Source organism: Megalops cyprinoides, chromosome 11 (assembly GCF_013368585.1).
Source record: "Megalops cyprinoides isolate fMegCyp1 chromosome 11, fMegCyp1.pri, whole genome shotgun sequence".
NCBI classification, from domain to species: Eukaryota; Metazoa; Chordata; class Actinopteri; order Elopiformes; family Megalopidae; genus Megalops; species Megalops cyprinoides.
Genome location: NC_050593.1, coordinates 3,176,510 through 3,204,254, shown reverse-complemented (window position 1 = coordinate 3,204,254; position 27,745 = coordinate 3,176,510). Strand labels below are relative to the sequence as shown.

The 27,745-nt window shown below is 46.6% G+C and overlaps 1 protein-coding gene across 1 annotated transcript in view; it reads left to right on the top strand.

Moving 5' to 3' along the window:
- Nucleotides 1-27,745, top strand: part of map2 (microtubule-associated protein 2) — a 112,045-nt gene that overhangs the window by 22,716 nt on the left and 61,584 nt on the right. Inside the window, 1 exon segment of the mRNA XM_036540962.1 lies at nucleotides 18,148-18,205. The gene's annotated coding sequence lies outside the window, so the exon portion shown is untranslated.

Here is a 27,745-nt window from a genome sequence, read left to right as displayed (position 1 = left end):
CTTAATGTGGACATCTGGTCATTGTTGCTTGAATGTGAATGTGCATATGAGTATTTGCGTGTGTGCGTGTGCTTGCTTGTATGTTCATGTAGGTAAGTGTGTGGTTGGGAAGATGTGTGTGTTTATGCAAGTCTGTGTATGTTTGAAGCTGGAAAGCTGCAGGGACCAATGACTTCCAGACTCCTCCTCAGTAAGCCCCACCCCCATTGGCCTGCTCTGTTCCATACCATACTGGCCCCTTGCCCTCTGATCTGGAGGACTTCCTGACCGGGGGGCCAGCAGAGTGAGAGTGAAATAGCAACGACACTGTTTCCACACCGCTGCTGCTCATTCTCACTCAGCAGTGATTCTCCTTACTTTTAGCTTTTCACATCTTGTTGTGACAGTGAAAATTGCACAAATATAACTGCCTCATATGAAAAAGAATGTCTTAATTATCGGCAGCTATTTGACACACGTGAGTGGTTTTCATCTCGTACAGCTGTTCTCCTCCCTTTCACAGCAGTTTCTCTTCTTCGCCTGGAGGTTCTGTTATGGTAAATACATATCAGCGTGTCATTGGTGGCATGCAGGAGTCAGGTTCGGTGGTGCTAATTAAATTATCCCACATTAAAGGTGCGTGTGAAAAACAGCTTGGGTGCGTGGCACAGAGGAGCTGTGTAAAAGCCTGCCTGGTGCCGTGTCTCAGCTCCATGAGGCAGTAGGGTGGGAGGTATGCAGATTAGCCGGATACAAGGCGTGTCACTGCACTGGCTGCGGGGGGGGGGGGGTAAGCAGAGCCCCAGCAGGGGGCAAGGAAGGCACGTCCACCATCATTCCTCTGAAAGTTATGCACTTGGCTGACCTTTTGGCTGACCTTTGACCCTTGCCCATTTTGGTTCCGTTCCCCGCCCCTCAGCTGTGTTATGCAGCTCTCTATTTCTCGCTAGTAGACAGAACACTCTTCCTTTCTCTCTCTCTATTCCTCTCTTTCTTTCTCTGCATTCTTCTGCTCTGTCTTCCTCTCCCTCCCTGAGTTACTCCCTCTCTATCTGTCTCCGTCCCTCTCTCTGCCTCCATCCTCTCTGTCTCTCTCTTACTCCCTCTTCATCCCTCTCTCCCTCTCTTTTCCATTTTTTCATTGTCTTTCACTCTCAGCCTCTCTGTCCCTGTCCTCTTGCTCTGTCTCTCACCCCCTTTTTGTTTGGCCATTCTCTCTCTCTCTCTCTGTCTCCTGTTTGATCCTGGCAGTCTCAGCCCTGTGGTGGTGGTATGTAGTGGACATGGGTAGTGGGTGGGGGAAAGCCCATCACACAGCAGTGAACAGCGGGTCTGTTTGAGCACTGCAGGCTGAAGGAGTCCTTGTTTCCCACTTTCTGCTCCAAGAGCTCTGTAGTAAAAAAGCCTCCCTCTGGAGAGAGGCCTGCACCTCTTAACCACACTACCGTTCAGCATTACGGTGGAGGGGGGGGGGGGGGGGGCAGTCTGGCCGCAGTGATGTAATAGTCGTCCCCCACCCAATTCCTCCTCCTCTCCACCCCATTCACTCACTGCCTGAAGGGATTGTGGGGGGGGGGGGGGGGCAGAGGGGAGCCCAGCAGTGCGGAGGGGTCAAGGGTCGCACTTCCTGGCCATTGAGCATAGATGGTTGGGTCACAACCTTGCATCACATAGCTGGGAGCAGTCTGCAGATTTTCATTCAAAATCAGCCAGGAGTGCACTCTTATGATCACAGCATGCACAAGGCCCTCATTTTCAACTTTTTTAACATAACACATGGCTGTTCTCTAAGGCAAACGAAGGAAAAAAAACTCAAGTGGATCTTGAGTCTATTTCAGGAACTTCATCCAGGTCCTGCCATAGCATAGCTGCTGTTCAGGTGTACTGAACTGTGTACTGTGTTCTGCATATCTGTATATGCCTGGAAATATGTTCTCTTCCTTTGCTTGTGGGTCAGGTCATCTATAATGATCATTTATGACTTTTAAATGGTTGTTAGTTTCAACCCGTGAAACAAATAAATTAGCCAATGTGTCAGTCATAGAGCCTGAAACGCTGCCTCCCCATGGTGCTCTGATCAAATTTCACATTGCCTCATTAACTCTCCGTTCTCTGGCAGAATGCATGCTGGGACAGTGGAAGACCAGCATTAAGACAGCCCTTGTGTTGTTTGAGGTTTATGTTATATCCTGCAGCTACATGGGTGTCTCTGCCTCTCCCTGGTGATCTTGTCATCTGACTCAATCAGAGCTTAAACTCAGTCTCCTTCTGGTCCCTTCATTTTGATTTATTTTGATTACAGCTGATCTGTCCAATCTGAGGGCCTCCAAATCTTCTCTTTTTAGTGAACTGGCGTAGATGCTGTCCTTACATCCAGAGTATGCTCTGCTTCTGCACCCTCAAGCAGGCTGACCATAGTATCTGCTTTGATGGTGGTTGGTGATGTAATAGCAGTTACAGTATGTGTGGAAAGTGCAGAATTCTAAGGTCATGGTGTGCACAGATAGTGTGGTTTTTGTTGGTTGTGGTATGCTCAGTGAACATAGTCATTGTTGTGCAGTATTGAGTGGTTGCGGTATGTGCTGGTAATGCAGTTATTGTAGTGCAGTGTGGAGTTGTTACGGCACAAGCAGGTGACGCAGTTATTGTATTGCAGTGTGGAGTGGTAACAGCACACGCAGGTAATGCAGTTATTGTAGTGCATTGTGGAGTTGTTACGGCACAAGCAGGTGACGCAGTTATTGTAGTGCAGTGTGGAATTGTTACAGCACACGCAGGTAATGCAGTTATTGTATTGCAGTGTGGAGTGGTTACAGCACACGCAGGTAATGCAGTTATTGTATTGCAGTATGGAGTGGTAACAGCACACGCAAGTAATGCAGGTATTGTAGTGCATTGTGGAGTTGTTACAGCACACGCAGGTGACGCAGTTATTGTAGTGCAGTGTGGAATTGTTACAGCACACGCAGGTAATGCAGTTATTGTATTGCAGTGTGGAGTGGTAACAGCGCACGCAGGTAATGCAGTTATTGTAGTGCAGTGTGGAGTGGTTACAGCACATGCAGGTGATGCAGTTATTGTAGTGCAGTATGGAGTGGTTACAGCACAAGCAGGTGATGCAGTTATTGTAGTGCAGTGAGGAGTGTTAACAGTGCACACAGGTAATGCAGTTACTGTAGTGCAATGTGGAGTGGTAACAGCACACGCAGGTGATGCAGTTATTGTATTGCAGTGTGGAGTGGTAACAGCGCACGCAGGTAATGTAGTTATTGTAGTGTAGTGTGGAGTGGTTACAGCACAAGCAGGTAATGCAGTTACTGTAGTGCAATGTGGAGTGGTAACAGCGCACGCAGGTAATGCAGTTATTGTAGTGTAGTGTGGAGTTGTTACAGCACAAGCAGGTAATGCAGTTACTGTAGTACAATGTGGAGTGGTAACAGCGCACGCAGGTAATGCAGTTATTGTAGTGCAGTGTGGAGTGGTAACAGCACACGCATGTGATGCAGTTATTGTAGTGCAGTGTGGAGTTGTAAGAGCACATGCATGTGATGCAGTTATTGTAGTGTAGTGTGGAGTGGTAACAGCACATGCAGGTGATGCAGTTATTGTAGTGCAGTGTGGAGTGGTAACAGCACACACAAGTAATGCAGGTACTGTAGTGCAGTGTGGAGTGGTAACAGCGCACGCAGGTGACGCAGTTATTGTAGGACAGTGTGGAGCTGTTACAGCACATGCAGGTGACGCAGTTATTGTAGTGCAGTATGGAGTGGTTACAGCACAAGCAGGTGATGCAGTTATTGTAGTGCAGTGTGGAGTGTTAACAGTGCACACAGGTAATGCAGTTACTGTAGTGCAATGTGGAGTGGTAACAGCACACGCAGGTGATGCAGTTATTGTATTGCAGTGTGGAGTGGTAACAGCGCACGCAGGTAATGTAGTTATTGTAGTGCATTGTGGAGTTGTTACAGCACAAGCAGGTGCCGCAGTTATTGTATTGCAGTATGGAGTGGTAACAGCACAATCAGGTGATGCAGTTATTGTAGTGCAGTGTGGAGTTGTTACAGCACAAGCAGGTAATGCAGTTATTGTAGTGCAGTGTGGAGCTGTTACAGCACAAGCAGGTAATGCAGTTACTGTAGTGCAGTGTGGAGCTGTTACAGCACAAGCAGGTAATGCAGTTACTGTAGTGCAGTGTGGAGTGGTAACAGCACACACAGGTGATGCAGTTATTGTAGTGCAGTGTGGAGCTGTTACAGCACAAGCAGGTAATGCAGTTACTGTAGTGCAGTGTGGAGCTGTTACAGCACAAGCAGGTAATGCAGTTACTGTAGTGCAGTGTGGAGTGGTAACAGCACACACAGGTGATGCAGTTATTGTAGTGCAGTGTGGAGTGGTAACAGCGCACGCAGGTAATGCAGTTAATGTAGTGCAGTGTGGAGTGGTAACAGTGCACGCAGGTAATGCGGTTATTGTAGTGCAGTGTGAAGTGGTTACAGCACATGCAGGTGATGCAGTTATTGTATTGCAGTATTTAGTGGCTGAGGTATGCATGGTAACACTCGTCGCAGAGCAGTACTGAGCAGTCATTGAAACGCTATCCTCAGAATCAGCATCTGCGCAAACGACGGCCATCCGACAGCTCCAGGAAGGAGACGTCCTCCCCGTGAACAGAGCGCTCACCATGCGGCCTAGAGCCAAGGTGACTGTCAGCAGCACAAGCCTCTCTCACCCTTTGTTGACTGAGGATCATTTGGTGGTGATTCCCAGCTTGCATCTGCAAGCTTTGAGCTGTGATTAAAGGAGACTGGCAGTTGCAAGGCCTGGGTCAGTTTGTTTATCCATCTTTATGACTGTTTTAGAGTTCCCAGCGCCGCAGTGCCGCACTCAGCTCCACCGAGCCTAGAGTTTTGAGGAGCGCAGCTGTGCTAGGGCACCTGAGAAACAGGCAGCTTACTGGGGGCTGGGGCAGTGCACTTTCTGCAGAAAGGAGGCTGTGCGCTTCTTTCCAGGGCCCTCAGCTTGTGACACGCCCGAGAGACCACAGCCCGTGCATCGAGCACTGAAGCCCAGTGCTGGGTGCAGGGAAGACTCAAAATTGCTGTGCCACACCCTGGAGCCGCCACATCACACACATGCGGGTGCATTTGTACTTATAAACAAGAGTGTGCACATACACACAGAGATATACACACATACACATACATGCACACACATACATTTGTGCATTTGTGCACAGGCACACACACATACACACACAGGAGCACACACCCACACAGATACTTATGCACATACATACGCATACAACACATGAGCATTTGCACACAGACATATACACATGGACACATATGCATATTCACACTCACGCACAAACACACATACAATATTTCTCTTTCTCTTGGCATCAGTACAAAAGGATGGCTGCTCCCACTCTTTTTCCCTCTGCCCCTTTTTTTCCTCTCCCTCACTCTCTCTTTCTGCTCTGTCCCTCTTCCTCTCACTCCTGCTCTCTGTCCTCAACCCACTCACCCTCCCTCTCTTTCTCTCACCCTCTCTCTTACATACAATCCTCTCTGCACTCTTTTTTCTCCCAAATTGTTTTGCTTCTGTTGTAAATTGGCCCCTGGGAAGAATATTTCACATGTGAGGAATTTCCTGTGCAGTTCATAACATGAAGGATAGAGAGGGGGGGGGGGGGGGGGGGGGGCACTGTGGGGAAGACCGGAGCTTCTTTAGGTTCCTTTGCCAGGAGCTGAAAGCTCCCACCCCCATGTGTGGGTGTGTGGCTTCTGTTTGAAGCATTGTGCTGGAGAGCTGGTGTGGGACATGCCGGATACTCTGGTGCGCTGCTTGTCTTTTACCCTGAAGCGTGTGTCTGCTGCAGCTGCTTCTGCTGTGTGCCAGCTGGCCACCGTGTGCTCTCCATGGGCCGCAGCAGCGCAGGGAACCACTGTGCTCCACAGGGCTCACTCAGGCACAGGTGAGCAGGTTTCCAGTCAGGGTCATCCTGGAGCAGTGTGGCCAAGCATTTGTGCAGTCCTGTACAGAGTGCAAAGCCTCTTTGCTGTAAGTCTTGGAGTATTTGTGTGTGTATGTTTCTGTGTGTATGTGTGAGTCTGTGTGTGTGTGTGTGTGTATGTGTGTGCATGTGTATGTCCAGAGGGTGGTTTGGAATCCCAAATTAGAAGCAGGAGTTTCTGGGAAAGAGATGAGAGTGGAGAGGATGGGTTAACCCCCCAGCAGACACGCCAAAACAATGGGAATAGTGTTATTACTGGGCTTTTCAATGCCACCAAGAGATGGGCTGAGCTGAGAAAGAGAGCAGGAGAGAGAGAAACGCAGCAGAAACTGCAAACAGACCTGTGGCATATGTGAAGAAACCGGTGCTCTTAGCTCCTCCATATTGTGGGAAACAGCAGCAAACTGGCTGAGCTGGGATACTGTGTCTGTGTCTCAGAGGGACATGCTGGCTGTCAGTTTGATAAGTGCACACAAAACTCCTCCAATGCCTGCAAGAGGATTCCCTCTTAAAGGGAACATAGGACTTAGAAAGGAGATTAGTCTGCAGTCATCATTGAACATGTACAGTGTACTGTATCTAATCAGAGCTGGCTTGAAAAGACAATTTTCAAGAAGTCAACGTGTTATCCAAACTGAGCCTTGTTGAAAGATTGGTAACACTGTATCAGTCACTAATGTATGTTATGGTGTGATGGTACTGTAATTAAGGTGGGGTACACTGTGATGGTACTGTAACAAAGGTGATGCATGCTCTGATGGCAATTAAGATGGGGCAGTTACTTTGTTAGTTATTTTGACAGGTAGTTAAGATTGCCTGCTTGTTGATAGGCAGTATTGAGATTTAGTACATTTTGTTCAGCCAGTGTAGACAAACGATCTAAGGTCAGTGGTTTACCCAGATAGGCTAGGCTAACTAGCAAGCTAGCAACAACAGTGTTGGTTGGGAAGATTACATCTGTAATATCACACTGCTGCTCACGATTATCCAATCCCGTCCTTTCGTACAGATCAGTGTCCTGTGCTTACTGGATAGCTCTAGAGCTGTTCTCTGGGCCCCTCCCCTCTGCCATTGTGTTTGTCTGTTGTTCCTGCTTGGCCCGGATGGTTGAGGGCTGTATTTTCTCAGAGTTTAATGTCTAGCCAACAGTTGAACATCCATGTCAGTCCCATTACCTGTTAAGGAAGCTTTGAGCCCTGTGGCAGGTGATTTGTTAAGACAATGCTTAACAAGGGCAGGAAGTCTATGAGACTGCAGGGATCCCCTCCTTTACTCTCTGCCCCTCAGCCTCCTTCCATCCCTTCTTTCTCATTCCTTTCCTGTCTCACTCACTCCCTCTCTTTCTCTGATATTCCTGCTTTCTCTTTCTCTCTTTCTGTCTACCTCTGTCTCCTCCCTTCTCTCCCTCTGCCTCTCCCTCCCTCTCTTTTTTCCCTCCCTCCCTCTCTTTCATTTCCTGTCTCACACACTCCCTTTCCCACTGTCCCGCCTTCGCATTCTACCCCCCCCCCGATGGGCTTCTCTAACCTGAATGGATGTCTCCACCTGTCTACAGCTGGCCTTGCTCAGAGGTTACTGTGTACCTCAATCCCATCTGACCGCTAATGCTGTTATCCAACTGTCTGCCTGTCTGCACTTCGTCTGTGCTTGCCCACCCCTGTGCCAACCAGACAGAGGCTTAACCCCTCAAATGGTGAGGGTGTCTTATGGCTGTGAGGCCCACTCAGAGGGTAACAGTCGTACAAATGTGTGACAGGAGGGGATACCGGACAAACAGGCAAACAATAGTGTTGTAGCCTCTCACAGCAGCAGCAGATTGTCACATGGTCTGCACGTGACATAACCCCACGAATCTCGCCATGACCCCCCCCCCCCTCTGCCCCCCCAAGTCTCCAGATTCCACTCTGTCAGTGGTGTGTGTGTGTGTATGTGTGTTTGTGAGTGAGAGAGAAAGAAAGAGAGAAAGAGAAAGAGAAAGAGAAAGACAGAGACAGAGAGAGAGAGAGAGAGAGAGAGAGAGAAAAAAAAACTGAAAGCACACCAAAAGGCCACTGTGATCTCTGCTGTTGTTGAGGTCTTGGAATGCTTGCAGCTTTGGGGGACTCTGAGAAAAAGGAAAGGCCACCATCCCTATGCTTCTTATCACGTTACAACAATATTAGATGACAAATAACGGGCAGGAAATTTGGAGCTCTGTACACTGTCAGCCAAGGTTACTGAACTCTTGGAGGGAAGTAGTCCTGCTAGTGTTCCAACCAGGGCTTCGAACCGCTTTGAGGAACGAAAACGAAAACCGAAAACAGACATTATTTTATGAGGAAACAAAAACGTTATTTTGAAATCTCTGTTACTGGTTAATAATGTTATTTTTGTTCCTTGTAATATAGGCCTATAACACATTTGTCAAATGTATCAGGTAAACACTTTTGTATTTTAGAGTGCACTTCATTCTGTGCACACTCTCGGTCTCTCCAAGCAAGAAATGCACGCCTCCTCAGCAGCATGTCTCACTGTTTTTCAATCCATGTCAGTAGTGCACTTCAGGAAGCCATCACTGATGAACAAAGGTAAATTGAGCTGAATTATAACAGTTTTCCAAGTGTCAGACCACGGTTAATTATAAGATAGACTACAGATGAGTACTGTTAGGCAGCTAAACTTAATCAGCTCCATCAGCTACCGTTACTAAGCTAGTTAACGAACCATAACGAATATAGCTTAGCCTTAGCTACATTAGCAAGCTAGTCAGCTAGCCTACACAGTAGTAGTGCCTACTTTACCTCAATGTACCAAATGTAAAGTTGTTTTTGTATGTCACATAGCCTTGCCTTGAACTTAATCAATTAGGTATCTGCATTTTGTTTGCAGGCTAAAAAGTTCTAATGTTAGGATTTTACATGATTTGGCTGTAAAACATTTTCATATGTAAAAGCCTAATAAATTTAAAGCATCAACAGTCTTTGACTAGAGTTCAGAATTGTCCCATCCTGGTAGACTATCACCTGTTAGCATTGCCTGTGTAATATTCTATGATATAGGCCATATCTATATTGTAGGCTTTTTTATTGGCCTATGATTAACCAGATAGGGAATGTGACCATAAGACACTATTATGAAAAGTAGAGGCTACGGATCACGCAAACAATAAATAGCCCTATCTAACGACATCGGGATAAATAGAAAGTAATTGTGCTGTTATTTTTCCCAAACTATGCATTCACCTAAGTAGAGTAGCCTATACGATAACCTCCCAGGTAAAAATCTGACTAGCAGCAAAACTAGGCTTCCAACCTTTTCCATCATCAGTGTAGCTACTGCTGTCATTTAGGTGTTTCCTATCTTAAACTTCGCAGCAACCAAACTCCATTCCCAAAAACAGAGTCAGGATGTAGCGATGGTCCAGTTTATTGTAAATTGAAAAGATACAAATAACAGAAGTTGCTAACATGTTAAATGCAGTTATAATAGTTAACAGCTTCTATTCAAAATAGAGAGTAGAAATCTTAAAGCGTGCTTTAATCAGCATTAAATATTACGATACTAACCGATTGAAGTGAATGAAGCAGTCAACTCAGAACTGGTTACTTAGCAACCGTAAACAGTTTGACTAGCAAATAGGTTAGCCTAAGCTAGCTGTAACGAGGCTAAGCTAATTGAAAATTAAATATCGTTCTTGAATCAACGTCTGAATATGTACATTAGTCATACATATATTAAAAACAATAACAGTAATAGTAGTATCGACATGGGACATTTTATGGAAGCATCCATCTGTAAGTATAGCAGAACAATTCATGAGTATGCCCCAGTAGGTCACTTAAATTATCATAAGAGTACACTGCATACATTTATGCAAAAATAATGTTATTAACCGATTTTTATTTGGTTCGAATGTTATGTTTGGTTCAGGAATGTTATGTTTGGGGAGGAATGCAATAATGCAAACATTAATATATAAGACATTATACTGTTTCCACTCCGAACGGAACATTTTGAAAAAAATTTGGGTTCGAAGCCCTGGTTCCAACATTCATAGAAAGACTCTCAAATGGGTGGGAAGCTAAACTCTTTCAATTAAGACAATGATTAGAGGAGTCAGGTACTGAAGTGCCTGGAGGAGTTTGAGCCTGGAGACACTGCAGCCATCTAGGATCGTGGCTGAGTAGCCCTGTAGGCGCTGTGACCGTCCAGGGGCTCTGCTGTTCTGAGGATGGTCAGACTCCAGTGTTGTTGAATTTAAAAGCTAGGGCTCATGGTGTTATTCACTAGCAATGTTGTGAATTAGGTGGACAATGATTAAATGAGAGCCAAATTCTAGTTCTATGTCATGTAGGCATGAGAGCAAATGTGATTATTTTGAGTATGCAATCATGAAGTCAATAATCAGTTAATTGGATCCATATTCAAAAGCTTATTAATTATATAAAAAGATTAAAAAACACAAAGTGTTATTTTTCTTCATCAGTATTCATGAATAGCTTAAGAGAGATCTTAAGAACCCCCTGCATAAATTAATTCACCTGCAGATAATTCATTGATGTTTTTTCTTTTTTTTTCCTGAGAATGTGAGTAAATGCAGATCAGAATTTTAGCTAGTGTTTGGAGGTGGTGGTGGTTGGGGGGTGAGGGTTTGGGGAGGGGTGTCTGATTTTTCAGGATTAGATCTCAGAAACTGTAGGAAATAAAGATATCGAATGAATCTAAATGCGCGCCCCTTACCTTCCCCTGAACTCTGCTGCTATCGACCTGCAGTTTTGAACTGATGTGAGTGGGGAGTGGTATCAGGGGAGCCTGGCACTCGCCATGATGAGTTATTGTGATCGTTAGACAGTTAAATTAATAACTCTTTTGTGCGTCATGATCGGCATGCCCAGTGATGTTCTAATAAAGCTGTGGCAGATGCAGCCTGAGTCTAAGCAGCAGGAGCCGGGAAAAAAAGTCTGAATCTGCAGCGCTCTGATGCCAGCCTTTCTTATCTTGATTTCAATTTTCTGCTCTGATAAGGAGGGGAGATTTGGATAATTTCATTTAATTCATTTTTGATTTTCTGGTCTTATCAAAGCCTGTGAAGGAGCTGGAAGTTCTCAGCATGTGGTAGAAAGTGTAAAAGGATAACGCCCTCTTGGATTTTGGTTCCAGTCATCAGAATGGGGTGTGTAAGTACTGTGAGGGTTTTGGTGGCAAATCCCAGCAAGGATCACGATGAGGCAGCATGCCAGGCTTATAGAGCTTGTGCGTGGCTTGTGTTAAGCTCTGCTTTACCCGTAGCTCTGCACAGGCTAAAATCACGCCACCTCCCCATTGCCCCACCACCCCAGTCAACCGCCTTCACCACCTTCTCAGATGAAGGGTCACGGAGAAAACCTGGCCACATGCTGACCGACAAAAGTCTTGACTCAGTGGAGGGGAAGTGATCCCCACAGATAATATTTCACAGGCTGTGATTGGCGAATTAGTTCTTTACAGATGATGAAAAAATGAGGTGGAGATTTAGGGGTGTGGTGTGGGAGAGAGTTCTCCCCCCCAGGGAGTAAATTACCCACACTAGGGTGCTGCTTGAGCATAGACGTTGTTTGGGGTGGAGTGGTGGCTTCCTGGAGTAAAAGTGTCAACTAGGAGCAAGGGATTATGGGATTATCAGAGCGCAAACAGACAAGGGACAAAAGAGCATCTGGTCTCAATATTTATCCTCTCCAAATAACGTGCGGGGGGGGCAGGGGGTTGGTGGGGGTGTGTGAGGCTCTGGGAGCTGCGGAGAGGTGGACAAGAGGGGTTGGCCAGAGGCAAGGTGTGCATAGTTCATGAAATATTCACAGCAGGGGGGGCAGCCACGGCTCAATAACGCAATCAGGCCCTATTGCAACGCGAGGCATGATGAGCCCAAGGTACCCAGTGCCATTCTGCCTGCTGCTGCATTTAATTGGCTAGCGATTGCACACATGCTCATTAGGCAATGATACAGAACACCGAGGGGCCTGTCTTTAGCAGGATGCAGACTTTTCCTCTCTGTGAAGAGGGATTTTACGGTCCCAGTTTGATTTTAAATTATATTCAAAATGAGCAAATTTGAAACTCACCTGCTCAAACTTCATCAAGATTGTGAATGAATACCTACATTTTCCCCTCCATTTTGTTATGTGTGAAAGCTGCTTGAACAGAGAGGTACGTTACTATCTGTATGATTTGACAGAAGGTGAGAGTCACAACGTCTTCGACTGCAGTTAAGAGATTAACGTTGGGAGGCCGTTAATCAGGTGCAGACTGCCAGTGACCTGAAATACCCAGAGCCGAGTGGGGGATGGGAGGGTTACTGGGGCAATGGGATAGGGTTTACCCTTGAACTCAGGGGTCAGTACATCAGGAACTGCAGTACTTCTTATGAAGGGCCAGGCACAGAGTACTTGCATGTCAGGGCTCAGGCACGGCCTCAGACACAGACCACACGTGCTCAGGTTCCAAGCGGTTTATTTGAATCATAGGACAAGAGCGTAATGGCAGAACAGGCAGAGTCAAAACCAGGCAGGCAGTCCGAACACAGAGCAGGAATCAAAAACAGAGTAACTGTTTACCCAGAAAAACTGGGTAAGCAGGCAGATCAGGCAATCAAGGCAGGGTGGCAGGCAGAGACAAGGTCAGAAGTCAGGCAGGATTTGGTACCAAAAGCAAATAGACATGCAGGTACAAAACAGACAAAACCAAGACGAACTGGCACCAAGACAGAGACAAGCAGGGAATATAAAGGGCTGACAAGGAGATGGCAGACAGGTGGAGGCGATCAGGTAATCAGGTGGGCGGGGACAGGGCGGAGAGCGGGGCAGGGCTGGAACACAAGGAAAACAGTAAACAAAAGGACATGGACCACATGGACAGACAGGGAGAACACCAAAACAACAGCTAGGGGGCCGGAGTACTGACATTGCATTAATATCAGCCAGGATGTTTCTGCCCCATGAAGCATTTAGCTGGACGTGCCAGGCTTTGGTGACACCACCTTGTTGTGGACACTGACCCAGAGTGCACTCACCATGTCCAGCACTTTCTGTTCCCTGCAGTGTAATTAGAGTAAGGGGTCGGAGAACAGCAGGACTTCTGCAAGCAGTGGGGTGCGATGCACAGCACCAACGGGCCTTCCCCGCCCTCCCCCTTCCCTCGGTAGGGTGGAACACAGCCTCAGAGTCTCAGGTGTTGCCATTCTCCCCACCCGGTTTGCCAGCGGAGTTAGGGGATTAGAGCAGGGGGACTGGATGGCTGCCAAACGCAGGGGGAGATTAGAGGATTTACCCCCCAAGCTCCTAGCCACCACTGTGCTCCTTCCCATTGGGTTCTGCCCAACCTCTCCATCTCCCGTGCCCACAATCGCTGATCTGAGATCAGCAGCCCCTAGCCCTGATATTGAATTAATCCCTTTTTCCATCAAAACATTGGAAACTGATCTTGGGTCTGTGTCTGGGGCAGTATTTATTTGTACCCTGGAGACCCATCAACAGGAGCTTTTGACACAAGGAGTTCTCCTTAATGAGATTCCCCCTGCTCCTCTCTACATGGGAGGAAGGTTCCACCTTCAGTGCCTTTACTCTCAGCTCCTGGTGGGAGTTATCAATTCGTGAGTTTATTTATGTATTGGGAGTTATTCCCCCCTGCTGAGCCTCAGGATCTGCAGGTTCAGGTGGCCCAATCTGTGGCCTTTCTACAGTCCAAGCCGTCTGTTTCCCCACAGCTTTCACGGTTTCATCTGCTTGCTGTTTATGTATGAGTTCCCTTCCCCAGGGAACTCTGAGGCTGGTGTGTGTATGCAATCGTGGCCAAGCTAGGTGACTCATTTTGAGTCCCTTTAGCAGAACTAAACAACATCCAGCGTCTGAGTCATGCACCCGCACACACATAAACACCCACACCCTCATGCACACGCACAAACACACAAGCGACACACCCCCACGCGCTGCACACACGCAGATCCACATGGGAGCCAAGTTATCACCATACCTGTAAATGCATAGCAGGGATACGCTGGTCTCCGCTGAGGCCAGAAGTGCACCCCACCATGTCACGGTTCTCTCCAATGTGAGGCTGGCGCCCAGTCAGCGGACGGTGTGAGTCAGTCTCTCACCGCCACCACACTGGGCTGGCAGGACTCTGCGGGACCAGGGTATTTTTAGGGGAAACGGACAGTGCCTGAGCGGTCTCAGTCACAGTGGACTGAGACTGGGCACCATCTGTTTCAGCAGCGCTAAGTCTCTTTAGGCCAGGTTCACACTATACGATTTTAGTCCTGATTTTCCACTCAACGACAGTTTTTGGAGATCGGCGAGAAAAGCTCCAGATCAGAGGCAAATCAGCCTTTGCTCGGGGCTTGCAAATTGGCTCTCGATCGCTATGTGTGAATTCTTCAAAGACGCCATCCGAGAGACTCGCCGATGCCTCGCAGATGTCCGAACAATATCTAGCAGGCTAATTATCTTGACCTGTCGGGGAGTCCAAATCCTGTAGTGTGAAAAGTGTTGTGACCCGGTTGTGACTGGCAGTGAGTGCCGTGGCGAGCTACAGCTAATGACAGTGCAAGACATGTGGTGAGGGGAAACCTAGGGGAGGGTTGTACAACATTAACAAGCATGGCTTCAACAAAAGTTCCGCCGTCTGCTTGGACCCAAGAAATGGAGGAGAATTTGGTTGAACTTTGACAGGAGCACCAATGCCTTTTTAATGTTTCCAAAAAATAATACATTTCTGCAGTACTGTGAATATGAATTCACAACTTAAGACTGTGACTCTTAAATTAAAATTTAATCACATAAACAATATCAATAATAGCAGTACCCTGTCAAAATACAAATATTGTGATATGATATTTTGGCCATATTGCTTTCAGAGCATATTATCTTTGTCTACAGTAGCCATTTTTGGAAGAAAAAAATCCCTGTCTCACGCATGGTATTGTGTCATTCCCTGTGTCACTTCTCATGTGTGTTTTTGTGATGAAATGTAGTTTGGAGACCAGACAGACTCGTCGGAGATTCCTCCTGGTGAAAGATCTTGTAATGTGTTACCCCCCTGCCGATGATCAGTCATGTAGTGTGCAAACCACGACGACTTCAAGATTCCCGATTATAACGCAGCAAGTTGTGTAGTGTGAACAGTACAGCAGTCTGACGACTTTGAAAATCATTTAGTGTGAACCTGGACTTAGTCCAAACCCATCTCACACAACTGTTCTGCAGAGCAGAGCAGGGGGAGCTGGGACTGGGAAAAGCTGGATTTGGAGGAAGAGGGTGGGGGCTAGCTGTTGTAGGAAGCGGGGGCTAGCAGTTCTCATGGTGGGGGAGAGGGGGATTAGGTCAGGACCATTGTCCTTTGTTTGCACCCCATAACTTCCAGCTCCAGTAGTGAGACTGCCTGCAGCCTGAGGGCGGCAGTCAGCAGGGAAGGATTGGTGCTTTGTTCTGGTCCTGTGATGAGGCGAAACTAAGGTACTACTGTCGGGACAGACCTGCAGGGTCGGATCACTGTGGTCACTGTGCTAATTGGAGGGCATTATTGAGCCCTCTGCCCCAACACACACACTCGTGCACAGACACACACACACACACACACACACACACACACACACCACGAGAGGCCAGCATAGATGTGCTGCCAGCCCTGTGACAGTTCAGAGTACAGCATTCCTGTAGTGGCACCCTGCCTAAGACACAGACAGAGGTTTGAGGAGGGGAGAGAAAGGAAGGGCAGCTAGCTCAGCTGCCCTGCCTTTGTGCCCCTGTCAGCCCAGCCTGCACATTATCAGTGGAGCCCTGCAATTATCCAGCACGCTGCCTGCCTCCTGTTCCAACATTAAGCCCAGGGCAGAGCAGGATTTGACTTTAATTCCCCCCCAGCTTGCACCTTCCCTCCCTCTCATGTCCCGTGGGGGAGGAATCCTTGCAGACGGCATGGCGAAGCAAGGCTCCAGCAGCATTTTTGGATGTCAGGGCATAACCCAATGCTATAAACATCTCTCAAAGATGAAATAACTTACAGGTTACATTGTAGCTGGTTTCTGATAGGCTGTACCTCATACAGGTTGTTATGAGAGAAATATCTTCAGGTATCAGAGAGCCTGGCTTAAGCCTACAGGGGCTTTCTAGTGGGAATACATAATGCGAAGTCAGTATAAGTAATGTGAATGGTATCATTACTGATTCAGAGAGTAGTGAGGAAGTATAGTGTGAGATGATAGTGAGAGTGTGTAGCATTTGTTGAAGAGAGAGAGCATATATGTGAATATATGTGAGAATCCTAGATGTGTACGTTTACTACAACATTTTGACCGTAAGTTCCAGCAGTGATGATTACAGCTTCTAGAAATTTCCCTCACCTTGTTGACCAGGACTCCTCTTCCTCATCCCCCTCTTCCTCTCTGTCTGTGTCTCTCAACATCATCCTAGAAGACCCAACTCACCTCAGTACATCACCACCTCAGTACCCCTACCCCACGCACACACACACACATACACACACATACACGCACATGCATGCACACACGCACCAGGTGTAGCGAAGGGCGACAGCAGTCACCCCACCCGGGTCTACAGGGTACCAAACTGCAGCTTTGACCACGAGGTGACACTAATGTGACAGAGTGCTGTCACTATGGTTGAGTATGCACTCTGACTGCCGTACCAATGAGACTGGCTCTTTGGCGTTGCGGTCAGGCTACAGGTTTGGCACCCTGTAGACCTGGGTTCAAGGCCAGGTGGGGTGACTGCTCTTGCCCTTGGCTACATATGGTGTGAGGAGTGGGATGGCTCGCCGCGAGGCCATCGGAGGCGTGCCCAGTGTGGGAGCTGTATGAGGGACCCCCAGGTTAGGTTGACCCCTGTGTGAGGGATGCCAGAGATGGGTAAGGCACTGGTGAGTGGGGCACCCTGGGATGGGAGAAGTGCAGTGGGGGATGTGTGAGGGACGCCTTGGTACGTGAAGCGCATGGGCGCGTTTCCTGAAAGGGAGGGCAGTGTGACAGAGTGCAGTCACTACAGTTGAGTATGCACTCTGACTGCCATAACAATGAGCCTGGCTCTTTGGTGTTGCGGGTAAGCTGCAGGTTTGGCACCCTGTAGATCTGGGTTCGAGGCCAGGTGGGGTGACTGCTCTCGCCCTTCACAACACCAGGGTTTCTGTTAACCAGTAATTACCGGTTTTTGCCTGGTTAAAAACTTGCCGGTCAAAATGTCTGGTAATAATGCTCATACAAAACGTATCTATAACGAAGGCTATCCCTAAACGGGATATTTGTGTTTTGACAGCGAAACGTGCTTATTTATGAGTTCAGCAAGCTGTACCCTGACTGGGCTACACTGGCTAAAATTGCCTGTGTTCTGCCCGTGTCAAGCGTGCCAGCAGAGAGGGGCTTCTCTCTGCCGAATCAAATTAAGACGGCACTGCAAAGTCCTCTGGAGGAGGAGAGAATTACGCGGCTTATGTGTATTGCAAGCTGCAAAGACACATTGGACACGTTTCAAGCCGGCAGCAGAGGACTTTGCCGCAATGAAAAAAGGAGAAAATAATATGTTACCTGGTAGCCTATAGGCTATATTTGATGCCATGTAGGCTTAGCCTTTTTTTTTAAACAGGCTACAGATGTTATAGGTTACAGATGTTTCATAGTAGCCTACATTGTAGCGGCTAATGTTGAGGTTTTGCTCAATCGTTACTGTTTGTTTTGCTTAATCATTACTGTTCATTAAATAGTCAAGCTGATTTGAGATTTGAGATTGTCATTCTTTTGTCAACATAGGTGTACATTATATTTGCATTTGTAACATAGACTGTTATTGAAATGTGACTGTTAAGTTTCAACTTTGTCCGGTAAAATAAATTCTTTCCGGATACCGGACCGGCAAGAAAAATTCCTAGTGGAAACCCTGACACGCACCCGTGTAGGCACAGACATGCTCCCTCCTTCCCTCTCCTGCAGCCGATAGACAGCAGACAGCACATGCTAGGTGGTATCGTGCCCTGTCCCTGCCTGTCCCTGAATGGTGGGTGTGGGGCATGGACAGCCAGCCACTGTATGTGGAGGAGTGTGTGAAGAGATAGTGGGGCTGCCTCTCTGTTCCCTTAAGCTCTCTCTCTCTCTCTCTCTCTCTCTCTCTCTCTCTCTCTCTCTGTCTCTGCAGGTCTCTGAGCCTTCTTTTTTCCTCTGTGCTGAGCTGAAGCTCCCTTCTCCTGCAGCAGGTAGGGCTGCCCTGGTTATTAGCATTGCCTCCCTTTGTGTCTGCGTTTCTGCTCTGCAGAACGCTACGTCACCCTGCATGTTTATGCGTGTTAATTTGTGTGTGTGTGTGTGTGTGCGCGCGCATGCGTGCATGCATGTCTGTGTGTATGTGTGTGAGCATGCGTGTGTGTGCATTTTTCTTTGTGTGTGTGTGTGTGTATGTATTCTGTATGTTTGTGTGAATGAGTGTGTGCGTGTCTGTCTGTTTGTATGTGTGTAAGTGCCTGTGTGTTTGTGTGAATAAGTGTCTTTGTGTGCATTTGTGTGTATGGTTATGTATGGTGTGTGTGGTTTTCCCTTCAGTACAGTCACAAATTGCCGGTAAAATGCATATTTGGCCACACTGCTGCTGCTGCAAATGCCGGCTAATTGCTATTCTGCTGCCGTCTCTCTCTCTCTCTCTCTCTCTTTCGCTCTCCCTATCTCTCTTGTTCTTTCTCTCTCTTTCTCTTCGGGGTACTGAAACTGTGATCTTGAAACTGAGGATCGATTCGGAGCACTTCTGCTGATGTCAGCTAATTCTGTCCTACTGCCTGCACTTGTTTGCTTTATTTACCAGACACTGCATTTGGGACCGAGGGGTGAGGTGTGGGTTGCTATTTGTCAGATTTTTTCATGTTTGTGTTTACTTGCTGATCTGCTTCCGTGTTGATGCGGATTTAAATGGGGATTGGAATGTCAGAGCTGTGATAGAATGGGAATTGGGATGTTGGAGCTGTGATAGGATGGGGATTGGGATGTTGGAGCTGTGATAGAATGGGGATTGGAATGTTAGAGCTGTGATAGAATGGGGATTGGAATGTTAGAGATGTGTTGGAATGGGAACGCAGATGGCACAGGGCTGAGTCCTCTTGGCCTCTGACATGAGCTGGGTGAGACGGTGTCTAGACACCATTAATTATTAATGAGACCCTGTGCTGGCATGCACAGCTGCACAGGTACTGGTAGAATGAGTGTGTGTGTGTGTGTGTGTGTGTGTGAGACTACAGGGTTAGCGTGGAGTAGAATGGATGGAAGTGGATCACCAGGTAAAAACATGCTCTGTCTCTTTCAGGACTGTGAGGCTGTTCCCCCTCCATATGAACTTTAGCTGACATGATTTTTTTATTCTTGTGAAAAACATAAGTGACTCAGACAGAGAAACCCTATATCTCTAGCATCCCCTAAATGCACATTAAATGCCTGAGCAGGTGATATTGATGTTGCAGATTCAGAGTGAAAGTGTTCTCTTTCTGTCTCCACCTCTTTGCCCTGTGTGATTTCTCATTCAGAGAAAATATGAATGGTCTGGCCTTTCAGAATCTCTGCACAAACACAGCACAGAGGGAACCCGTTTGGCCCACAATATTGTAACAGCATGGCCAAAACATTTTAAAAAGATTGGAACATTGCTATAATGCCACCTTAATATTGTGAGAACTTTTTTTATTTTAAATTTCCCTCCAAGGCCTCTCCAGCGTTTTTACTACCACGGTGTAAATTCCTGCTACCTGTCATTACATGCTGCTAAAAAGCTGTGCCTGCTTTGGCCAGGGTTAGTCATCCAAGATACAAACCATCAGATATTTTCCTCAGATTATTACTGTGTCAGATTAAGTAAAGGTATTTTAAGCATGGCAGCAAAATTTAACATGGCAGCAAAAAGCAATGCCATGCTGGTTCCCCCCACAGCTTTGGTCAGATAGAGGCAGTTGATGGGTTGAGTGTGGAGAAAGGATGGTGTGCTTCAGCACCCATGTACTCTCTTCAGGACTCATTCTGACCTCAGCAGTAGAGCTGTTGATTGGATGAGAGCTTGATTCTGTTCCTGTGACCATGTCACCTACCCCCTGTGACAACAGCAGGGCCTCCAGCGATTGACCGTTTCCACAGCCATGCTCCCTTGCAGAAGCTCCCTGGATGCTGCCTTTTAAATGCAATGGTCACCGCCTCCGCCTCGCAGTACCTTCGGTTGCCCCTTGGCCTGGTGCCGGGGGTAGCTCTGTGCCTCGGTTGGGGACAGATGAGCCCGTGCAGTTTTAATAACTCAACCAAGGTTTTGAGGCCAAGTGGGGCAATTTAACCCCCCTCCCTTCCTCTCACTCCAGTGCCACTCACATAGCATCTTACCCCACAGGGAGCCAGTGTCTGTGCCCATTAGCTGTAGCGCTGTTCTGCTGCACAGATTAGTTCATTTCCATCACACAGGCTAACTTGAGCTCCACACACGCTACGCTAAAGGAGTGAAACTGCAGTTAGAGATGGCTCATGCTTAATGTTGATAAAACATTACTGACACATTGTGGTGGCCTGACACCATTGAGGCAAGGTTATGGGGACATCCTGAGAATGGTACGGGCTGGCACTTGCACTGACAATCCAGACGGAATCCAAGTCCTTCACCTGGACAGCCCCCTGGCTGCTTGTTGGCAATGTGCTATGAAATCACAGTGCTCTGCTTAAGGTAATGGCTTTGGCAAAAAAGTGATGGAAAGGAACAGGGGCTCTTGGTACCTGCTGGCCTTGAGCTGCCTGCGGGGCTGAGGAATTCAAACATGGCACTTTGACAGCACCTCACAGACACACTCCGGCTGTCTGTAATTCATCCACCTGTACCTTAAACAAAGCGGCCTGCTTGCTTGACTCAGCCTGGAGTATGTCGCCCATGGACAAGCCACCTGTAAAGTCTGGAATGAGGCTGGGGAAAAGAGGGGGCTGGCATGGCGCAAGGTAAATATCAGAGGACCGCAGATGATATCATTCTGTGTGAGTCAGAGCACGAGAGAGAGCGAGGAGGCTTGAAATGCATGAACCTGTGATGCAATCGCTGGTTAACACTCAAATGTAACCATGATCTGATGGCTTCAGTCAGCTTCTGCTGGCTTAGCTCAAAAGCCCACTGAATCCTTTTACATGCTAGTAAATGTGTTACATTTTGCCGCTAGGAGGTGTGGGAGTTTGACAATTGAAGAGACCTGGTGCATTGTATGAACTTGGTGATAATTCATGACTGATAGCCCTGAGGAATGTTACATGATGCTGATGTCATTACCAATTGGGTGCAGAAAAAGTCATATGTGTAAAAAGCCGTGTGTGTGTGTGTGTGTGTGTGTGTGCGTGACTGCAGTTTTTTAGTGAACATATTTCAGCCTGTCAGAGGACAGAGGGCTTGGAGACTCGGTGGTCTTGCTCTTGATGTGGGCTGACAGCATAGGGAGCTGCTGGGCTGAGTGAGCTGCAGGGACAGAAACAGAGGGCAGAGGGTGATATAACACATAGGGTGACTGGGTGTGAGGAGTGATGTTTATGTAAACAGGATCGGGAGCTTATACATAGGAAAGGGGAATTGGTGACATTGATTGGGAGTGGCTTACAGATAAAGAGGGGCGTGGCTTATAGATAAAGAAAACTGAAAAGGGTAACATGCAGAAGGGGAGTGGTTTACACCTATATTGGGGAGTAAATCACAGAGGGACAGAAGAGGGAATGACTTATATATATGGGTGGAGAGTGGCTTACAATGAAGTGGGGAGTGGTTTACAGATAAAGGGAAGCGGGTAACATACAGAGGGGAAGACAACAGCAAAAGCCTCTAGCAATAACACACTGGTCTGTCATAGAGGCTATGATAGAAGGGTGGTCTATAAATACTGCTTTTTTGCAGTCATGTTCCTATATACTTATATATACCCAGCTAACACTTTAGCATTTTCCTTTTAGTGAAGTGGTAGCCTTGTCTGTAAAGCTGCGAGACAGTTGCTGAACGCTGAGTGGAGCAGCATCAGGGAGTCACGCTCGGTGTGTGATCTCAGGCACTGACTCAGCTCTGTTTTGGTGACAGTGAAGCTGTGTTCAGCGCCCACCACCACCCCCTTCCCACCCCCTCCACACACACTATCCACCACAGTTTCCATGGAGATGAAAGCTCTCGTGGGCTGTCAGGTGTGCTGTGCTGCTACCTTGCTTCTCCAGTCCAATTTCACTGTTAATGTGGGGGAGTATGTGTGAATATGCATTTTTGGGGGAAAAAAAAACTCATGGTAAAAGATGCTTACAGTGCAGAAATTTATTTGAACTGCTTACTAACTGACACAAAAAAGTCTGGAGCTGGGGCTTCTAAGGGGCTTGTTCCTGTGCTGTCTGAAGCTGCGTGGAGATGCAGAGTCACATCATGGTTCCACCATCACAGCGATCTGTCTGGCCAGCAGTGGCACACCGACACAGTGCCCTCTGCTGTCTGAGCAGGAGCTACTGCAGCAGATACACTGGCTTGGGGGGCCTGTGACTGCTTTGGAGCATGCTGACATTTCACTCGGACAGAGGCGTGACGTGCTGTCTGTCTGTGCAGAATAAGAGCTGCGTCAGACTTTAAAGGACAGTGGCTCATGGGATAGCTCCGGTGAGGAGTGGAGGTCCTCTCACTGTGTCCTGCCAGACCGACAACCTTTTTATGTGCCATGCCCCTACTGTTGCTCCCTTCCTCACTGGCTCCTGTGTGCCTGTCCCAAAGCCAAATCATATTGCAGTGCCCAGCTGAGGACACTGCGCTGTTTTTTTTTATCTTTGCTGTATTCCTCCCTCTGTTGCTGTCAGTGCAAAGCAATCAGTCCATCCAGACAGTGTAGTGTGGTAGTCAGATTCAGAAATCTCATCTCCCATCTCCCCTTAGTCTCCTAGTGGCAGCAGCGTGGTGTTGCAGGTTAAGGAGTCGGGCTTGCAATCAGAGAGCTGCTGGTGTGAATCTCAGTTGGGCCACAGGGAGCCATGAACCAGGCACTTAACCTGAACTGAAAACGACAGCAGCGCTGTCTGTGGAAAGCTCTTCAGAGTGTGCATTCTGCTCCAGTGATGTCAGAGCTCAGCCTCACAGAATGGGATTGTGGGTGGAAAGGTGAGATGAGGGAGGGCTGCAGAGGCAGCTGCCGATTCGGCCACTTCTGACTAAACTGTATGGGTAGGCTAGGGGTGTGCTGGGAGTGAGGCGGCAATGGTGAGGGAGGAGGCATGTCTGCATATGTTCTCTCAATCTTCCTCAAGGCATAGTCTGTTTTCTTTCGCTCTCTCCCTGTGGAGTGAAGCGAGGGAGGGGTATGAGTGTAAAGACAGTGTATTGCATACTCTATGTTCTTGTCTTTTTTCCTCGTGTGTCCATACAGTATTGTTTACCACCTCTGAGCTGGTACAAACTGAGTTTTTAAGCAAATACAGAAAAAAATGTCTCATTCCTACAGATTGATTTTTCTTTAATCACACAGTTTTTTTCAGCTGACATGCTGCTGCTCTGGCTTTTCATGGCAGTGTCTGAAGCCACAAACAGCCTGCTCCTGTGTTTAAAGGCAATGGAAGATCAATGCGCCTCTCACCCATTGCAGAGCTGTTCCCCCAACTGTATCCATCTGTCAAACAGCCATGCCTCCCTTCTTTTGTTTTAAACAAACTTTATTTAAACCCTCACTGGTGGTTTTTGATGCATTAAATATAAGCTGAGGGCTGAATGCTAGGCTAGCAAGGTATCCCTGGGGAGTTTGGGCAGGCTGGGATATTCCTCTCTGTAGCTCCTCTGTAAAAATTAAACCCCCACCTCCACACCCCCACTAAGGCCTGCTGGCTAGGCAAACCTTCCTGGGAGCGCAGTCAGGTTTCTGGGACAGTATTAGCTCTGTGGAAACGGTGTCCTCAGCTCATATGTGACATTAGTTGTACATGTAAACATCATTTGAGGATGACCATGGCAGCAGTTCATTGAGTTAGCAGTACTTTTGCTGTGCCACTGGGGGGATGCATGTCTTAAAAGAAAAGACCCCCCCAGCAGTGACTGACAAATGGTGTTCTGCACTTCTAGGAACGATGCTTGCCCCCTTGTCCTGGGATTAGAAGCAGTTACCAAAAACAGATGAGCTTTCCTTCCCTTCAAGGCCAGGCTGTTTCCATTTAGGCCAGAAGGCAGTTTGAGTTCTGTGAAAACCAATCCACCCTGAACCCCCCACCAAGGCTGCACAGCCAACCAGCAAACCCCAAAAAAGAGATAGGCTTAATGTATTTTAGATGCTACACTTATCTGAAATCCATGTAATTATATCGTGAAAAACAAGATGGCGGAGGCATCAGGGTATGTGATGGAGAGGAGTCAGCCAATGAGCAGATAGCTCTCAGATGGTTTTGTCATTGATTCCATCCTTACCAATTCAGCCACACTGGGTGGAGGCACCCTCCAGTGGAATTTAGACACCAGCAGCCACAACACTCTCTTGCGCCCCACCCAGACCCGACTCAAGAGTGTGCTTCAGGATTACATTCCCAAAAGAATCCTCACAAACGTGTTTTCGGAACCTATTCGTCCCAAGTCCATTCTGTGGAGTCTGATTTGCTGTGGGCTCTTGGAAGTGCTTTCAGGCTAATGTTCTGGCTTTAAAATAAAAATGTAATTGCCTGTGGCCTTTCACAGGGGATCACAGGCCATTGTGCTTTGAAACAGGAGCCTGATTGGCTGTGGTAATACACTGGAACCCTTGCTAGACCTTTGTGTCTGCTGATGTTGCTTTAGCAATGGCAATTAAATGGAAGTTGCATAAATGGACAAAAAAAGAGTAAATCATGTAAGTTGCCCTGGATAATGGCATTTGACAATAATGCTGTGCTGTAGGACATTCTTGTAATTCTTGATCACACTGTAGGGCAGTTTCAGAGATTTCAGTTCACCAGTCAACCGCTGGGAACATTTACTACCTGCGGGGTGTAATCTGAGTTCAAGGACGCCTAGCAATCAATTTACCATCCATCTCATTTACTATCTCTCATTTACAATCCATTTAATCATCCCCTGGGCCAGCAGCGGCCCTGTTCAAACATGTTAAAATGTTCAAATGTGAAGGAGCTATTTCACCAAATGCCACTGCTGTGCAGTCTCTCACCAAAAGAATAAGAAATGTTGAAATGTGCTATAAAGAGCACAATGTGTTTTTAACAGATCTTATTTTAGCAATACATCAATTGACATATTTTTTAACTGTATAAGACTGCACGCATGACACTGGCCATAACCTAAAAATTTCAAATACATGCATTGTGGCAAGGTGAAAAAGTGTTCCTTAGAAATTCAGTTACACATTTTATCTAATTTTCATTTGTAGTACTCTTACAACAGGGATGTGCTATGGTACAGATCGCAACATGTACACGGTACACATAAATTATGGGTTAATCGCACTGTGATTTAGTTATAACTGCTGTTCCAGCAATTCATTGTTTTCAGCCTTCATCAACTCTTTACCCAGTGAGGCTGAATCTGTCTTCTTTTCATCAGCAGTGACTGAATCACATGGCAGGCACCTTTATGCCTGCTTTATCATGCTTTTCACAATGAGCGTCTGTGATGATGTTTACAGGACGCTGCTACCTTATCATGCACCTGCCGTGTGGCGTTGCACCTTCTAGCTAGATTCAGAGATATTTTTAAATGAGCTCTAGTTAAAAGCATATACAAATGTTTTTCTTCTTTTTTCCCTGTGGAAAAAAGCAGGGTCCAGAGCAGATATACCAATGCAGTTAACTTAAAGTCATTGAACTGAGACGTCTCTGTGTGGAGCAAATACATTTCCTCCAAGCAATCCTCCATCTTAGTATATGCACCATACCTACCAACACTCATTTTCAGTTATAATATTTTTCAATGAAGATATGATGAATCAGGTGCATCACTTGCAGCATAGTTACTTTTGAGGAATGTTCGAGGAATTTTCTGACAAGCACATTGCTTATGAGATGCCTTACTTCACTGCTGAAAGGTGTTTTGTTAGATCATGTCTTTAGGCATCTTAGATCCAGCATAGTTTGATCGCATCTCTTTGGTTCTGTCACTCAGATTGACTTTTTTGCTGCTCCTAAAGGTCTTCCCTTTCACACCATGTATAACTTACACTGTTTCTATGAAATTTACTAGGTGAAGCACTCTGTGAAACTTCCTTTGCCAGGAACACTGTATCAAATAAACTTTGATTGATTCATATAATGGCTGTGAAAATTGTTATTACATTGAGGTTTGAGGTGTGGATGATGGAACTGAGCCAGAATTACAGTATTCTGTTTCTCTTGATTATCCCTTGCATTGTTATTGATGTTTATTTCTAGGAGAAGCCAAAATACCTCTTGTAACTCCATTCATTAAAAATATGTGTAATATTTTTTAAAGTAAAGATGAGTCTGAGAATAAAAGAATATTGCTTCCATCTGTGAATGAATATTCCTATCTGAATGTTGCCACAGGTGGGAACGCTAATGAGAGATGTACTGCCAGTCAATTCCTCTGTTGACCATTAAAAGTGCCTAACTTGAGGCACTAAATCCAAAAATTGTAACCTATTGGTGTGATTAGGAACCTTTTCTACCTTTTCTATCTCTTATGCTTTTTTACTTCACATAGTTTTAAATACCCAGTCCCTGTTAAAAGAGATCTTGGGTCAGATCAGAAGACCTTAGAAGACCCCAGGTCTTCTTCAGTCAGTCAGCAGACACCAGCATATACACCAGTGCCTTAATGTTGTTCTTAAACCCATGAATAATTTCTCACGTTTCACACATACTTCTGCCTCATCTGAGCCTTCCCATTTTCTCTGTGCATTGTGGGTATTTCTGTGTGTCTGGTAGACCCCCCAGGGCAAGATTACACACCTATCCTAAAACATATAGCTACACTTAGATGAAAACAGTAACCACAATTTTATTTGGTCCAAACATTATGCACATTTTCCCTGGCTTGGCTGATCTGTGAATGTTTTAGGAATCCAAGTGACGTGAATGATTGTTATGGGTTGGGTGTGGTTGTTGTTAGTGTCCACCGCTTCAATTGTCTTTGGTTTCTCTGGATTCTCACATGACCAGACTGAGTGTGTAAACTTAGACTCACCAGGATTTGTATAACAGCACAAGTCCCTTCAATACCAATACCATTCCAAATGTATTATGAACATTTGGGATACAGAGGGGATTCATTTGCGAAACCATAAGATGCAGTACCTGGCATATTCATATTCATATTGCATGTAAGTGCCAGGCAGAGCCAGGAAACGGTTTATATAACATAATTATATTTTTGTGGATAGTAGTTTTAAGAGTACTCACTTGTAGTCGTTGTGTGTCAGCGAATTTGAGCAGGTCTCTGCATGCAAGGAACAGGAGCCCTTCACCAACACTTGAAATTGACTTTTTTGATATTGCCTCTCACCTTAAAATGAGTTGGTGTTTGTCTGCTGTTGTGTGCTGTGTACTCTTGAAAAGTGTGGTGCTGCTATTTCTGTGGTACCTGGATTGATTCAGTACAAGGAAGGATGAAAGCATACAGTCTGTCTACAGTCTTTCTCATGAAACAGCATGTCCACTGGCAGTCTGCAGTGAGGTTCCACTTGACATTCACTGTTACTGAAGAGAAAATCCATTTGTCTGAGAACAATAAGTGTGATTTGCTTGGTGGTGGGGTGGAACGAATACCCCACAGATGACACTGTCATTCCTGTTCTGCACAGATT